General features: G+C 41.1%; 1 protein-coding gene across 2 annotated transcripts in view; it reads right to left on the bottom strand.

The window, feature by feature from the left end:
- LOC126108562 (GA-binding protein subunit beta-1-like) overlaps nucleotides 1–18377 on the bottom strand; it is a 165471-nt gene that overhangs the window by 106301 nt on the left and 40793 nt on the right. Inside the window, exon 1 of one of the 2 annotated variants that reach the window (XM_049913847.1) lies at nucleotides 5317–5400. The exons of the other annotated variant lie outside the window; for it this stretch is intronic. The gene's annotated coding sequence lies outside the window, so the exon portion shown is untranslated. Of the gene's footprint in view, nucleotides 1–5316; nucleotides 5401–18377 lie in introns of those variants that run through there. 2 annotated transcript variants of the gene reach the window in all.

Genomic DNA, 18377 nt, shown 5'->3' with positions numbered 1-18377 from the left:
TTATTATTTTGTGTTTAGTCTTAATAAATCATATTGTTATTTTGGACAGAACTTTCATTCTGTTAATCGGTAGAGCAACCCTATCATTCCTCACTATGTTAATGAAACCTTCGTTTATTTAACTTATTTATCAAATTAAATTATTGCAGCTGCCAAACTCTCTTCTACTCCACTGGCATGGTTGATTAGAGTCAGTTCGCGTATTTTTTTTAATCCTTGTGCAACAGCAAAAGTCGGAGTTAGAATAGGGGGGGCTTACAGCATCATTTACATATGTAGATTCTAGAAGAATTTAGTGTTAAATACACTGCTTGCCCCGGCACCTCGCAAGCCTCATAAAACAAGGATGACAGCCGAAGATGGGTACGTGCGGTTCACTGCTGGCAGTTTATAAGTCTCAATACCACAGTGAGTCGCATTATGCGTTTCCAAACAAGCAGCAGTTACCTACTTGCAGCAGTATTAGGCATTAATGGTCACAAACCAAATGAAACAGTTTGTGTAAAATTCCTTGGTGTCCGAAAGGGTAACAAATTAAAAAGTGGTCAATGAACGGAGACAAACTCATCAAGAACATCTTCCGCTCTCAGAAGCACCTCTAGTGACCTACACGCTGGGGCCTCCACTTATTCTGCCTCTTTGGGGTAACATCTCCGGGTGCACTGCACCGAAAGCAGATAAAGTGTTTATTCCGCGGAAGTGGACAGTAAGAATACTGCGGCACGTAGATAATCTTGCTTAACTCTTACAGTTGTTTCACTGCTTCCGAATACGTTTACTGCAGCCGACAATTACACTCGGTTTTACCAGAGCACAGGGCGATTCAAGAGACTGCGCAGAAACTGAAAAGGCTGGCATTGTTTTTCGTCGGGAATTGGTGATACGTACACGAGGCTTTTGATACGCCCCTACAAAATTAAAAATAATTTTTGGGGATCGTCAGATGTGGAGAGCGATGTGGCCATGCACCTGGACAGCCTCTACCTGTCCAGCGTCTGAATTACGTGGAACTGAGTGCGCCACGTACATCAAATGTGCTAATGGTCTGCCAAATGGGCATTTCTGCAATGCACAACATTGTCGACTAAACAGTACACTGCTGAAGTTCAGAGGCGTTTTCATTGATTGTCTTGTTGTTCCTGAAATTCCGTAGCCTGAGATATAGTTCCAACTGGTTAGGTTGTTTCGTTTTGGCTAACCTGTCAGCTCCTTCGGTTTGTGTGCAGTCTTTCGAATAAATCTGCATACCGTAATGAATTCTACGTCCAACAATCCACAATATTCTTACTTGCTTCAGCAAAAACATTGATCCGTCCTCAGTGTCTGAAGCTCTGTCTATTGGCAAATAGGGCTTACATAGACTGCCACTTTGTGGAAGAAGCTTGCTGCAAGTATCCGCTGCTCATACTGCAGTTCGGACCCGACATGCTGAAATCTAGAGTAAAATTAGTTCAGAAAACAGTTTCAAAAACATACAAGATGCGATTACAATAATGTTGGTAGTAGTGGCAGTGTTAAAATTATGCTGTAATAGTAATGTGCTATTGTGCGTAGCTCAACTTGAAGTGTGGTGTCTAACTTTTGAAGATTTTGTTCCATTGTGTCTAACTTTTGAAGATTTTGATCCATTGTGTCTAACTTTTGTAGCCTTTGTCCCATTTGTTGCATTAACTGTCATTAGTAGTTGTAAGTTCTAGGGGACTGATAAGCTCAGAAGTTAAGTCCCACAGAGCTCAGAGCCAGATGTCCAGAACATCAGGGATAGGCTACAACACAGTCTCACTCCCTTCTCCACTATTGCTTCCCTTTCATACCCCTCGACTCTTACAACTGCTATCTGGTTTCTGTAGAAATTATAAATTGCCTTTTGCTCTCTGTATTTGACCCCTGCCACTTTAAGAATTTGAAAGAGAATATTCCAGTCAACATTGTCAACAGCTTTCTCTAAATATACAAATGCTAGAAACGTGGGTTTTTCTTTGCTTAATCTATTTTCTAAGATACGTCGTAGGGTCAGCATTGCCTCACGTGTTCCAACATTTCTGCAGAATACAAACTGACCTTCCCCGAGGTCGGCTTCTACCAGTTTCTCCCTTCCTTTGTAAAGAATTCGTGTTAGTATTTTGTAGCCGTGACTTATTAAACTAACAGTTCGCTAATTTTCACACCTGTCAACACCTACTTTCTTTGGAATTGGAATTATTGTATTCTTCTTGAAGTCTGTCGGTTTTTCGCCTGTGTCATAAATGTTTCTCCTATACATCTTTTTCACCAGATGGAAGACTTTGGTCATGGCTGGCACTCCCTAAGCTATTAGTAGTTCTAATGGAATGTTGTCTCCTCCCAGGGCCTTGTTTCTACTTAAGTCTTTCAAATTCTTCACGCAGTATCATATCTCCCATTTGATCTTCATCTATGTCCCCATCCATTTCCATAATATTTCCCTCCAGTACATCGCCGTTCTATAGATCTCCCCATATATTCCTTCTACCTTTTTGCTTTGCTTAGAACTAGTTTTCCATCTGAGCTCTTCCCTTACCATACATGGTGCAAATATTATTCATTATTGTTTCGTAGCGACAAAATAGTCCTGTTGCAACATGTTGTTGTTGTTGTTGTGGTCTTCAGTCCTGAGACTGGTTTGATGCAACTCTCCATGCTACTCTATCCTGTGCAAGCTTCTTCATCTTCCAGTACCTACTGCAGCCTACATCCTTCTGAATCTGTTTAGTGTATTCATCTCTTGGTCTCGCTCTACGATTTTTACCCTCCACGCTGTCCTCCAATACTAAATTGGTGATCCCTTGATGCCTCAGAACATGTCCTACCAACCGATCCCTTCTTCTAGTCAAGTTGTGCCACAAACTTCTCTTCTCCCCAGTCCAATTCAAGACCTCCTCATTAGTTATAGGATCTACCCATCTAATCTTCAGCATTCTTCTGTAGTACCACATTTCGAAATCTTCTATTCTCTTCTTGTCCAAACTAGATATCGTCCACGTTTCACTTCCATACATGGCTACGCTCCATACAAATACGTTCAGAAACGACTTCCTGACACTTAAATTTATACTCGATGTTAACAAATTTCACTTCTTCAGAAACGCTTTCCTTGCCATTGCCAGTCTACATTTCATATCCTCTCTACTTCGACCATCATCAGTTATTTTGCTCCCCAAATAGCAAAACTCCTTTACTACTTTAAGTGTCTCATTTCCTAATCTAATTCCCTCAGCATCACCCGACTTAATTCGACTACATTCCATTACCCTTGTTTTGTTTTTGTTGATGGAGTCTACTAATATCAATATAGGAGGGCATCAGACGAGCTGTTGCATTCCAAGTCATGGAACACCGCAAAAACCTATCAAAATAAAGTTCCTTCTAAATGGTTCAAATGGCTCTCAGCAGTGTGGGACTTAACATCTGAGGTCATCAGTCCCCTAGAACTTAGGACTACTTAGACCTAACAAAGCTAAGGATGTCACACACATCCATGCCCGAGGCAGGATTCGAACCTACGACCGTAGCGGTCGCGCGGTACGAGATGAAGCGCCTACAACCGCTCGGCCGCAGCGGCAGGCAAAGTTCCTTCTCCCTCTTCCTTAAGTGACCAATGATACGAACTATCTTTTTAAAATTTTAACGTAACGGCATGCGCAATGAACAGTAACAACAAAATATAACGGACGCTGCATAGCTAGAGCGCTGCTACTGGGTGAAACGTTGGTTTTTCTGCAGCAGCAGTAGTTTCATGCATGATGACGCGGTACCACACCCAGATAACATTTATATCGACTGACTCTCGCCGCTGAAGCCTATCCAATCATAACAGTATAATGAGTCACTCTCCTCTAACATTACCTTTTTTTTCATATAGAGATAACCGATACCATGCGTAGTATCGATTCTTGCATAGGTTAAAATTATCTCAGCTGTTTCCTTAAAAGAATTCATATGATTTTGTATACGATGTACTCTATGCCAGGCTAAAATATATAAGAAAGAAATTAATGAGTTACAATTGTACTAACAGTTGAAATTAGTCTTATTTTAAAAATAACTGAAATTACGAAATTTGTGGTATGCTTAAAATATTACTAAATGTACAATCTAATACTAAATATTAAATTTATTTCCAGATTTATTTAAAGAATAATGATATATTTTAGCGAGGAATATTCTTTGGTAAAATACTCCGTCGTCAGGCCACAAGTGGCCTACCGGGACCAACCGACCGCCATGTCATCCTCAGTGGAGGATACGGATATGAGGGGCGTGTGGTCAGCGCACCGCTCTCCCGGTCGTTATGATGGTATTCTTGACGGAAGCCGCTACTATTCGGTCGAGCAGCTCCTCAATTGGCATCACGAGTCTGAGTGCACCCCGAGAAATGGCAACAGCGCATGGCGGTCTGGTTGGTCACCCATCCAAGTGTCGACCACGACTGACAGCGCTTAACTTCGGTGATCTCACGGGAACCGGTGTATCCACTGCGGCAAGGCCGTTGCCGTTCTTTGGTAAAGAAAGTTGTAAACTCTTTTGCTTTTCTAAACTCTTTGGAATTATGTGAGTACTGCAGAATGTAAGGTTCAAATGGCTCTGAGCACTGTGCGACTTAACTTCTGAGGTCATCAGTCGCCTAGAACTTAGAACTAATTAAACCTAACTAACCTAAGGACATCACGCACATCCAAGCCCGAGGCAGGATTCGAACCCGCGACTGTAGCGTCCGCTCGACCCCAGACTGTACCGCCTAGAACCGCACGGCCCAGAATGTAAGTAGTGGTGAGCATGCCTCTGATGGAAGTAGATGTTTTCTAAGTTTGTCACCAACTATTTAATTATTGTTTTTTGGTTATGTGGAAAATGTGAAAACGGTGTGATGTTGAGAGATGTGACAAAGAATAAAATGCAAGAATAATACAGGCAAATCTTCATCGGTTATTTAGTCATCGAGAACCCAAGAAAATCGAATTCCCAGCTGCAAGAATGTACCCCAAGATACAACTTTGAGCCATCGACAACAACAACGAGATAATGAAGATAAGTAAAAAGTTATTCTTTAGTATATCTTACGCATGTCTAAGCTTTCGAAATTCGCGCAGAGGATTTCAATAGTAATGAGTGGGAGAATAAGATTACGAAGTTTAAGAAAGACAGAATAAAGGACTCGGTCCTTCGTTTAGTTCCCCTCATTTTCACAGTGGCGGCTTTTAAGAATGAGGAGCACTGACGACAGGAGACTAGGAAGCTGAGTTAAGTGAGGGGCGCGACGCGTCGCACGGCGGCGGCAGGTGTCCGGCGGAGACTCACCGGAGGCGTGCAGCGGCGCAGCAGGCGGAGCAGTGGCGGCCGACGGCGGCGGTGGCTACCGCCTCCTGGCCTCGCGGCCTGGCGGCGGCTGGGCTGGGGCAACACTCAAGTTTCACACGGAATTTGCTGGCTCCCCTCCACAACGGCCACAGGCCGGTCACGTGATTCCACCTCCACACGGACAGGAGGCGGGGCGTGACTGCCAGCGCTACTGGTTTAACTTGAGTGTACTATGTTATTCAAAATAACGAGTTTCCGAAGCTAATAACACACACATATTTTGGATATGGAATAGATACGTAAGGTAATTCATAATAATGGCAACAGGGTTTGTCATGGCAGCAAATATATGCGGTTATTGTACAAAGCTTTAAAACCAATCAGCAGTTTGCTGAGGACGACTGTATGGAAAATATTGACGGTTCAATAATTATTGTATCCTATTTGAGCAGCAAATGGACAACATGTTGGAAACTCATTCTTCAGCCGACTGTAAAACTCTGAAAAGTCATATGTCATGTATTGCCAAACTATGCACTAAATGTTATATCAGCCTAAGACACGGATATATTATGAACATAATGCTTGAAGTATGTGGAAAAAAATCTCACAAGAACACCGGCAAACAGCAACTTTAATAAAGAAACGAAACGAACAATGAACTGCTTACATCTGCTAAATGTTTATGTACAAAGAAATAGCCAACTCGTTACAGCACGTTAAAGTGGAAATTTCACGAACTTGAGACTTTTTTAATTGCCGTACACGAAATTGAAGCCGACTCCTTCGGCAATTTTGTCCAGACATTTTATTTTGAGCAATAAAAACATCACAGTAGAAACTCATGTTCGCTACACACGAAAGTTAATAAGAAAAATATTTATTTTGCGAAACAAAACGGAAAAGGAGTGCAAACTTTTGTAAAGTCACTTAATCTTATAGGCTCTTTTTGGGCTGTTTTTAAACAACTCGTAGTAAAAACCTGAAAAGAATCTGTGCAATCTGGATGTAGTGCACTTTGCTGGTTTTGCTTACAGACACAAAGCAGGCGAGAGTGTGTTTGTTTTCTGGCGGGAAAGGGAACATAGTACACTCAAGTAAAAACAGGAGCGCTGGCAGTCACACCCCGCCTCCTGTCCGTGTGGAGGTGGAATCACGTGACCGGCCTGTGGCCGTTGTGGAGGGGAGACTGCAAATTCCGTGTGAAACTTGAGTGTTGCCTGGGCTGGGCCGGGCTGCCGCCCCCACCCACCCCCACCCACTGTGCCCACCGTCTCCCCTCTCTGCTCCGCCCCCATCCGCCCTTGCCCCCCCTCCCACCCACCCTCCCCCCCCCCAAACACACACGCCCGACCACAACAACGAAACATCTGCAGCCGTCTGACGTCTGAATTACTCCTGCGCAGCGCCTCACACCTAAGACATGAAGGTCACCTTCGTAATCGGGACAACTGCGCCGCTCCTCTTCCTCAGCTCGCGGCCTCTCTTGACTCGCCTCCAGGACGGTCGCGTGCTTGCACCCGATGAGCTCTCCATCCCAGCGGTCATTCTCTCCTCCCCCTCTCAAATACGCACTCCGGACAAAAAGCTAGTAACCTCAGGTGACGTCGCGCACATACCGTGCCTCCAGTCTCGACAGTGCCCTCCTTTCCGTGAAGAATAGAGTCCTCGTCGTTTCTGAGGTGTGCCGTATAAATGATAATAGGATCTGTAGAGCTACAAAACTGTGAGGAGGTCCAACCAGGAACGTGTGTGTTCAGCCCTATGGACACAGCAGTTGCCCTCTTCAAAGGTGGCAGCGTATAGAGCATACTCACCATCAAAGCTGCAGAGAAAGGGCGTCACTTCGACAACGAAAATGTTTAAATAAACACCGTGCTTAATGTCCACTGCAACCTCACTAAGTAGGCTAGAGTAAAAAGCACCTTGAAACTTCACTGAACCACTTCCACCCTGAACTGCATCCTTTGTAGGTGTTGTTGTTGTGGTCTTCAGTCCACAGCCTGGTTTGATGCAGCTCTCCATGCTACCCTATCCTGTGCAAGCCTCTTCATCTCTAAATCTGCTTAGTGTATTCATTACTTGGTCTCCCTCTACGATTTCAACGATTCCCGCAGTAATGTTATGTGTGCCTCACTGCTTTTTTCCTTTAACTGATTTGTGCCTGATTTTATTCTGAGAACCTCAGTAATGTATGTAAATACGGTAAATGTACATTTCATTCAAAAAGTACTTGAAGTGAAGTGAAGCGCAGCTGGTCAGCAAGAAAGCAAGAAACTCCTTAGCGAGCAATCCCCGCAACGAAAGTAGTTGTGAATCTTTGAGTATGGACTCAAAAAAAAAAAAAATTTATTTATAGAAAAAAAGAGGACTGTCAATCTGTATCCCGTGGAAAGGGGACGTGTTGCTAGACCATCGCTCAGAACGTATTGTTACATTTAATGAGTATTGATATTTTAGTGATAAAACCAAGTAAGGTATGTGTAAGAGTTGCCAAACATTTATCTATACAAATTTTCTGGAAATGAAGAATAGAAATATCTTCTTTTTGGAAAAGGAGGTAAAGTTCATTGTCGTTGCCATCTACCAACCGACAGAATTGTAAGTGTACAAAGTTCACTCTCTCATAATTTATTAATTACAGTAATTGTATTATCTTCTTGTACAATAGTGTGGTGCTGAACGCCACTGACCAATTTTGATGTAGCAGGACGTGTAGTTTGAAGGAAGTTTGTGTGCCAAGCAATCTCCTTTTCGCACGAAAAGCAGATTGCTGTTTGATCTTATTTACTTACAACAGTGGTCCCTTAGGTATGAAAAGCTACGAAAACTTGGGCTCAAAGCTATCGGCAATGCGGCCAAGTAACTAACAGAGTCGTATTTTAAACCTTAAAGAACAATAACTTCCTCCAAATGGTAATGCGTCACCAACTGGGGCAGAAGCTGATCATTCAAGGAGGCAGCAACCAACATTCAGCTACCAGTTACGACTTAAAGTAAAAATCTCAAACAAAAATCAATCTGTCTCTCTCTCCAAACACATGTATAAATATTCATATTATTAAAATAAAAGTCATTTTATATTGGCGCCCGAGCAGGGACGCGAAACGAAATTAAAAATATTTCATGCTGCTGTTCGAAACGCCTTCGTAACTATCTTGTATATGTTAGACTTGAAATATTTAAGATCTTGTAAAAAGATTTTTTATTTCTTTGTTGCCAATCGATGTCACTTATTTTCACGTACAACGGCAAAATTATGCCGCAAACAATATTGATTTGCTGCTGAATGGATGATAAATTTTGCCGTGAAAAGAACATTTTTGGACGTTGAAAAATTCTTCAGCAGTTGCAGACACCCAGTCAGTACCGTTTTTATTTCCGTTGAAAAGCTTCATTAATGCCCTCTCATGTAACAAGATTCTGTGTTGGTTTTTTTTCCATCAACCTATCCAGATCCAGTAGAAAGTGCATTGAGGTATTTTGTAGGTAGACATTTAGTAGCATTGTATAATTTCAGATATTGTTATAGTCAGTATTAGCTTAAAAAGTAATTTGTCTGCACCTCTATATTGCATAAACGGTGTTGGCATTCAGTTGTCTCTGATCAGTGGCATCCATCGTGCCATATTGTGCGAGCGTAGGCAATTGTTGGGTATACGGCATCACTACGTCAGTGCATCCCAGAAGGATTAGCAAGCTATTGCGTAAGTTTCTCGGGCAGGAATTTCATATAACCCAGTGCGCGAACCCAACAACCTATGACACAGGGCAGACAACATTCCGTTGTAGATGACAGTGAAGAAATAATTGCCACACAATACCAACTTAGATCGCGAATCGTGCCGACCAGGAATGAACTACCGCCTGATAGGCCAGATGAAATAAACACCACACACAGTACTGTAGTAAAGGTGTCGCCCTACAGCGTACAGCAACTACAAACCACTCAGATAATACAGACTTCAACATACAATAATGTTTCAAATTTAATCGAAGCCTTGTTTGCGCGCCTGGTGACACAAAGGGAACAAGGGAAACAGCAGGAACAAACACAAAGGCCGGCCGTTGTGGCCGAGCGCTTCTAGGCGCTTCAGTCTGGAACCACGCGACTGGTACGGTCGCAGGTTCGAATCCTGCCTCGGGCATGGATGTGTGTGATGTCCTTAGGTTAGTTAGGTTTAAGTAGTTCTATGTTCTAGGGGACTGATGACCTCAGATGTTAAGTCCCACAGTGCTCAGAGCCATTTGAACAAACACAAAGGGAACAGGAAAGACAAGAATTTGTCCATAGTTTAGATGATAAGTTCGAAGCGCAAACCAAAAGTGTTGACGAAAGGCTCGATTCAAAGTTAGATTCTAAATTAGAAGCGCTAACGAAAAGCCTCGACGAAAAGTTAGCAAATCTAGTAACTAAGACTGAACTTGATAGCATTGTAACAGCCATGAAAGGTGACCTTGAGACTAAAGTAGTTACTACAGTTCAAAGTGCAAACCAGAGGTAACCACTGAACTTCATCAGATGTTAGAGACATAGAGTAATAAGAAATAGGAAGAAATTGATGATAGAATTCAGAAAAGGTATGACGAACTTCCAAAGCTGACGGAGGATAACGTAAAACCATATCACAAGGACGTATATGAAGTAAAATCAGAAATCGACCTAGTTTACAAACATGTTGTTACCTGTAAAGACACTTTACATACAGTGAATGACAAAGTAAAACAATTGACTGACAACTTCTCTCAAACGGGTGTGAATGGAGAAAAAAAAAGTGGAACAAAAGTTAAAAGACCAAATACAACACTTTAGTGAACAATGTACACACTGGTTAGAGGAGAAAGATAAAATGATCGAAGACAAAATTAAAACCGAGCTACAGGACACTGTTAAGGATGCTACTCTTAATATATTGGCGGCACCAGGTACCCCTGGAGATACTGTTTTAACAGAATTAGGTGTCATCAGAAGAGTATTTACGACCGACTTGCCTGTTTGGGAAGAACAGATTACTCAGAAAATACAAAGCTTGGAGCAACAATTTCAAAACAAAGACAGATAAATATGTGACAGCTACCCACACTCTGTGTTATCACTCAGTGATATAAGCAATGATGGTCCTGAACAGCAAAACACAAAACAACGAAGCAGAGAATATTCACCACCCAGAACACAACAAATTCCAGTAAATGACTCTAATTCATTAGTGCAGTTAATGAAAGGCGAAAGCCTATTGAAACACAGAAACTTTCAGTTATTTAATCCCGAAAAGAGAAACTTTCACCCGATCGTTTTTCTCCGATCATTTTCCGGAATTTTTCCACCTAGTTGGTCTGATAGGCAAAAGATACATTTTGTAATCGGACATATTACAGGAGAAAATGCTACTTCGGGAACCGAAATGGTCGATCGATGTCTTACTTACCGTGATTTTGGACAGGCATTTTTAGCCAAGTTTTGGAACGAACGAGTTCAGAAAAGACAGAGGAAAGAGGTATATCAAGCTGAACCTTTCTATCCGATAAATGGAGGCTTAAGGAAATATTTCGAAAAGTATTTGGGGAAAATTAGATACTGGGATACACCAATCTCAAGTAAGGATGTGATTATGATCTTGAAATCGAAATTTCTGGTATAAATTCAAGAAAAGTTAGTGAACGTCAATGATGACGACGAAGAGACATTTCTTTCTAAATTAGACTCATTTGACCTTATACATGAGGAACAGAGATCAAGGAATAAGCAGAAAACGCGTAACAACAGGTGGAATTCCTGAAGTACGAATCACCACAATGGTACTCATATTTCAGATAAAAAGGGCATTTTAACGGACACGATCAGAATTATGGCAAGAAGAATGGAAATGGGCAATTTAAAGGTAATAGGAACTACTACCGAGCGTGATATCACCCGAAGAATCAGCAAACAACTTTAACTGCGGCAGCAAGCCACCGCACACTGCGTATGGCAATGAATACGTCAATAAAAGTTGGCAGCGCGGATTCCCACAGCAAGCGCAAGAATGGAATCCTGGCGCGCGGAACGCGAACCTATACTACCAACATACAAACCCAAATAATACTCAGGGAAAATTCAAGCCGAATAATCAGCAATTTCAAACATCGGCACCAAACCAACAACAAATGCATGAACGAGAATTTCAGACGCAATTTGAGCCTCAGAATAGAGAAAATAACCGAATGCAGGGGAAACAGTACAACCCACCGGTATTTTTTGTGGTGTCACCGCCAGACACCACACTTGCTAGGTGGTAGCTTTACATCGGCCGCGGTCCATTAGTACATGTCAGACCCGCGTGTCGCCACCGTCAGTAGTTGCAGACCGAGCGCCACCACACGGCAGGTCTAGAGAGACGTACTAGCACTCGCCCCAGTTGTACGCTAGCGACTACACTGACGAAGCCTTTCTCTCATTTGCCGAGAGATAGTTAGAATAGCCTTCAGCTAAGTCCATGGCTACGACCTAGCAAGGCGCCATTAACCATTTATAGGGAGAGTCTCACTTGTATCATCAAGAATGCTGTATACAAATGATGGATTAAAGTTAAGTATTCATGGAGCTGCGTACTTTTCTTTATAGCCTTCATTACGTATCCTGTTTCAGACATAAGCAAGCCTGCGTGAGTTGACGCGTGCCCTTTCGGCTTCCTCGCCTTGTGTCTAGACTGTCTTGTCTAGACACAACATTTTTCACTCAAGTTGACAATCTTCCGACTTTTAATCCAATAAATGAACCACCACAGTTTGATACCCGAGTAATTCACAACACCGGAAAGTAATGAATGGACAACATCAACTCCCAAAATCCTTAATCAAGAAGCTGATTTGCAAGCCAAAGTAAGAAGGGCATTACACAATCTCACCACCCACGCACAACTCCGAAAGAAAGCATTTGATTCTAGGATCAATAAAATAGTAGAATACAAAAAAGGTGAATGAATACTAATAAAATCGTGTTTTAAGCCATCTCTTTTACACAAGCGAAACAAGAAATGGAGAGAACTTTTTCAAGGCCCATACATTATACTCAGGAAACCGAATACAGCGTATTATCTCATCGGCGGTCCGATTAACGGACGCATCGAAGGCCTTTACCGCCATGCCGACCTCAAAAAGTTACATTGTTCAACTTAAAATATATACAACACACATACACTGAATATATCTAGCAGAAGAAGAAGATTAAGAAACTCATTGTGATAACGTGTTTACAAGAGACAAGTCATGACAAGTACAGTAAGTACACCTGAAATACTGATCTTTACAGTACCTTAAGGTTGAAATAGGAAGCGTACGTATTGTTAAGTGAAAAACGCCAAGCACGTAAGAAAATTTAAGGGAAACTTCGTATCTGAATGACATTTAGATTTAAGTCATAGTTGAAAGTTAATTTCAGATTACGCTGAGACGAAGAGCCAGGTAAGTCTACAAAAGAAGAGAGGGGCGAGCCGACCTGCCGACTTCTTCTTAGTCGTAAGGTACCCAATATTCGAGGACTGAAGTATTTCTAAGAATAATGATGTATAAATGCGCAGCGGAAAACTTTTCTGAGTTGTCTGAACAACAGAGACGCCAGTTCATCACAACATATTAATACAGGGCGAGTCAAAAGTCCTTCCCATTTAAAAAAAAAAAGACTTGAATCCAAAATGGCGGATTTCAAAATGGCGGCCACGAATGACATTCACTCCAAAAGTTGCGGCCCCACATCAAACCTATGTTCCCATCATCACATTTCAATTTTACCTTTAATCTCCCAACTTATGAACGTGTCCAAGGACTTGTGACTCGCCCTGTATATACTTTACAGGAAATATTCAGGCTAATGTCAATTGAAAGAGTAAACACGAGTTTGATGATGTCGCTTTACAGCAAGAGCTCAAAGTAAGAATAAGTTAATGTGCTCAACTAATAGTGATGTATACATTTCCATCAGATGCACTTTAGAATAACAGTACAAGATGGTAAAACTTAAGCCTATATAAGAATACTGCGGTGATTCTGAAAAGCAAAGCCCTTGAGATATGTATGTAAGTTAGATGTTTCTGTCGGAGAATAAATCTAGGTAACACCCTCGCATTCGAGCTTTGACAGATGTTAGGGCTGATTAGAACACGACTGAATAAGAAACACTCACATCGCTGAGAAAGCTTGTGAGGTGCAGTTTTGGAGAGGAATATTTGAATGCAAAATGACTACATTCTTGTTATGTACAGAGTTCCGCGTAGTCAGCGCGTACACAACTTTCCCACTAGAGCGCCCCCCCCCTAAGCACAACAGCGCAGGTGCAGCGCTCGTCCGTCTCCGCGCTACGAAATGACGCTGTCATAGAGACGGACCAAATTCTGCTTCCGCCGATGCGCGTATTAATATGTAACGCAGCCAGTGAGATTGCTGCTAACATAGAATCTTTTCTCCTCGCGGATCACAGTCGCGCAGTGATACATGAACGCGCGAGGTATTATAACGAGTGTACAAACCTCCAATTAGTCAGTCTGCATTTGTCTGCACCAGTCTGTTCGAGTCTGCATTTGTCTGCAACAGTCTGTACCAGCCTGCATTAGTCTGTACCAGTCTATAGTCAAGTTTCAGTCTGCGCCTAACAAATTACCATATTCCTGTACATAGCCATGAAGATAAATGTATAGACACTTTTGTCAAGTACCAGAGATATATGTGAGAATAAGATTAACGTACCAATACCAAAAGAACTTCAGATTGTCAATTGTAACTAGCAACCACAACCAAGTTAAGTAATTTTTATACTTGTTATTATTTTAACAAATGTGTGTGAAAATTAAACAAGTTCTGTTTAAAGTTGGTCACCGTCAATCTGCTACGTTAAGCGTGCAAGTGGCAACTCTATCGTCTGACCTAACGGCAGAAGATAAACACGCCACGATAAGACCACGAGACATATTGCTGACACTCGCCTACTTCGTTAGAGCGACAAGTCAAATAATCTGATGGTGTGTGTACCGAAGGTCTTACAGTACGCACACCACAATTCTTTTATTAAAATACCTGCAAGTATTCATATGTGATTTTAATTTCTTATGTTTACATGCAATCTAATGTTTGTGCATATTTCTATATGTACATCCTATCCTTGTGAACCTATCCATAAAATTTAAAAAAAAATATTAAAAAAAAACACAGAGTTTGTGACTTGAGAGTGTGCTGATGGAATTTTGGGCCCTTGACGGAAATAGAAACGGAAACCACTCGAATGATTTGTTTTTCTTCACTAGAGACGCTAGGACAGCGAGTTCAGTATTGCAACGGCCCAATACTAAAGAGAATGGATTCATTGTTAACAATCCGTTCTCAACACGGAGGTGTCCGCCGCTCGTGGTCTCGCGGTAGCGTTCTCGCTTCCCGAGCACGGGGTCCCGGGTTCGATTCCCGGCGGGGTCAGGGATTTTCACCTGCCTCGAGATGACTGGGTGTTTGTGTTGTCCTCATCATCTCATCATCATCATCCAGGAAAGTGGCGAAATTGGACTGAGCAAAGATTGGGTAATTGTACGGGCGCTGATAACCACGCAGTTGAGCGCCCCACAAACCAAACATCATCATCCTCATCATCATCAACACGGAGAGAGAACAATTTTGAAAGAGAGATACTATTCCCGTAATGTCGCATGCTTATCAGAAGTTAAATATGCAGTTTTGTTAATGAGTAACAGTAATTTGGAAGGTTAATGAGAGGATAAGTTAGTAAGAGAGAATTGCAAATGAGTATGCATTACTTTGAGCTCAGAGAAAGTCATTCATCCACTGATATTAGTTAAAGAACATTCCATGAAACAATTATAGACTGATATGGGAAGATAGCCAGGAACATTACGTTTACAAAGACGACATTAAGATGACAATGGCATCCGATAGTTGCTCAGTAGTGTTGTTTCAATAAATGCAAACGTGCATCGGATAAATTTAGTATTCACTGTTTAATACCACAGTACCACGAATAATCGGCGATTTCAGCACATAATATCGTGTGTGACAAGTTTGAACCCCTGTGTGCATCGCAATCAGCTAAGCGATCAGTGACAAGTGCATCGTTCAGTAGCATGATTTCGCGACAACTTGGGTTTACCTGTTGAAGCTCACTGCTTCTGCAGATATGACTCGATGTGTTGATAGTGTAGTGGATCCAATCGAGTTTTCACTTCACTAAGTCCTCATGAGCAACACATCACAGCGATAGAAATTACGACCGTCGCATGTAAATAACCGGCAGTCGCCGAAGGTACACGCGCGCGGGGTAGACGTCAACAATATTTCCGAACGTCAAAAGACTGCCTGAGTATAAACAGTTCTACGAACGCTCAGGAGGAGCGCAAATATAAACCAAATGACATTTTATTTCCCATGATGATGCGAAAGAGGCACACGAACTGGATAGTTACTGTAGTCAAAACAGTAACTACAATATATGAAAGACTAGAAGCTGATCTCGGTAGTTTCAAAAGTTCGATGTAAATAATAGCACAACTCCAGAAATCCCATCCTTTGACCATAAAACCTTAGACATAAACTTTTTTAGCACTTAATTAATCCTATGTATTTTCTGTTCCATGTACTATGTATTACAAGTATGATTGCAAGAGTTGAAGAAAATTAAGCAATGCAGTCATGACGTCTTGGTCATGAACACTTGATTCACTGATGCATCATCACAGAAGAAACCGATTATGATGTTACAGTCAGTGACAGTACTGTGCATCGCCTCACTAATTCATGTTCTAAAGTACGACGTGTACCAAACTTCTGCACACAAACTCGAGTGAATAATAGCTCGTTCGCAATTGTAAATATTTTCTATGTTCTTGTTATTTCATTATTCTCGGCATACAACCACCAATAAGAACTCTGAACTATGTAATGAACTACTAATGGAAATCTCTTTGCCCGTGAGACGATAGTTGCCATGTGAATATGTTCTTTGTTTATCGATGTCTACAGGGCGAAAAGTTTTTTCTTATTATTTTCATATAATATTTGCATTATGGTGTATTACCTGTCAAATGTATTCATTCTCTTAGATGTGAAACACATAATATTATTTGGGAAATTGAAACCTGACAGTTCATAAAAGAAACTCTCATGCTTCAATTGGAGGCAATGTAATGATATGTGTGCCTCACTGCTTTTTTTTTTTCTTTAGCTAATTTGTGCCTGATTTTATTCTGAGAAGCTCAGTAATGTATGTAAAGACCGTAAATGTAGATTTGATTCAAAAAGTACTTGAAGTGAAACGCAGCTGGTCAGCAAGAAACCCTTTAGCGCGCAATCCCCGCAACGAAAGTAGTTGTGAATCTTTGAGTATGGACTCAAAAAAAAATTGATTTATTAAAAAAAGAGGACTGTTAATCTGTATCCCGTGGAAAGAGGACGTGTTGCTAGGCCGTCGCTCAGAACGTATTGTTACATTTAATGAATATTGATATTTTAGTGATAAAACCGAGTACAGTATATGTACTCGTAAGAGTTGCCAAACATTTATGTATACAAATTTTCTTGGAAGTGAAGAATAGAAATATCTTGTTTTGGGAAAAGGAAGTAAACTTCATTGTCGTTGCCATCTATCAGTCGACAGAATTGTAAGTGTAGAAAGTTCACTAAGATACAGGAAAAGGAATGCATTCTCTATAGTTTTCATTCAATAAGTAACAACCTCTCATAATTTCTTAATTACAGTAATTGGACTATGTTCTTGTACAATAGTGTGGTGCTGAACTCCAGTGACCAATTTTGATGTAGCAGGACGTGTAGTTTGAAGGAAGTTTGTGTGCCAAGCAATCGCCTTTTCTCACGAAAAGCAGATTGCTGTTTGATCTTATTTACTTACAACAGTGATCCCTTAGGTATGAAAAGCTACAAAAACTTTGGCTCAACGCTATCCGCAATACGGCCAAGCAACTAACAGAGTTATATTTTAAACTTTAAAGAACAGTAACTTCCACCAAATTATAATACGTCAACAACTGGTGCAGAAGCTGATCATTCAAGGAGGCAGCAACCAAAAGTCATGTAACAGTTAGGACTTAAATAATAATCTCATTAAAAAAATCAATATCTCTCTCACTCCAAACACATATATAAATATTCATGTTATAAAAAAAGTCATTTTATACCTCCAGTACTAAAGTGGTGATCCCTTCATTCCTCAGAACATGTTCTACCAACCAATCCCTTCTCCTAGTCAAGTTGAGCCACAAATTCCTCTTCTTCCCAATTCTATACAGTACCTGCTCATTAGTTACTTGAGCTACCCATCTACTCTTCATTATTCTTCTGTAGCACCACATTTCAAAAGCTTCTGTTCTCTTCTAGTCTACGCTGTTTCTCGTCCATGTTTCAGTTCCATACACAGCTAAACTCCATACAAATACTCTCAGAAAAGCCTTCCTGACAGTTACATCTATACTTGGTGTCAACAAATCTCTCTTCTCCAGAAGCGCTTTCCTAGCCATTGCCACTCTACATTTTATATCCTCTTTACTTCGACCATCGTCAGTTATTTTGCTCCCCAAACATCAAAACTTTTACTGCTTTGAGTGTTTCCTTTCCTTAACTAATTTCCCTCAGAATGACCGGATTTGATTCGACTACATTCCATTATTCTCGTTTTCTTTCGTTTATGTTCATCGTATATATCCTCCTTTCAAGGCACTGTCCATTCTGTTCAGTTGCTCTTCCAAATCCTTTGCTGTCTCTCACACAATTACAACATTATCGCCAAATTTCAAAATTTTTCTTTCTTCTCTTTGGATTTTAATCCCTACTCCAAATTTTTCTTATCTTTCCTTTACTGCTTGCTCAATATACAGATCGAATAACATCAGGGATAGACTACAACTCCGTCTCGCCTCCTTCTCAACAACTCCTTCCCTTTCATACCTCTCGACTCTCATAGCCGTCATCTGATTTCTGTACAAATTTTAAATAGCCTTCCACTCCCTGTATTTTACCCTGCCACCTTCAGTATTTGAAAGAGAGTATTCCAGTCAACATTGTCAAAAGCTTTTTCT

This window comes from Schistocerca cancellata, chromosome 11 (assembly GCF_023864275.1).
Source record: "Schistocerca cancellata isolate TAMUIC-IGC-003103 chromosome 11, iqSchCanc2.1, whole genome shotgun sequence".
Classification (NCBI taxonomy): Eukaryota; Metazoa; Arthropoda; class Insecta; order Orthoptera; family Acrididae; genus Schistocerca; species Schistocerca cancellata.
This window is presented reverse-complemented; position numbering and strand designations above follow the sequence as displayed.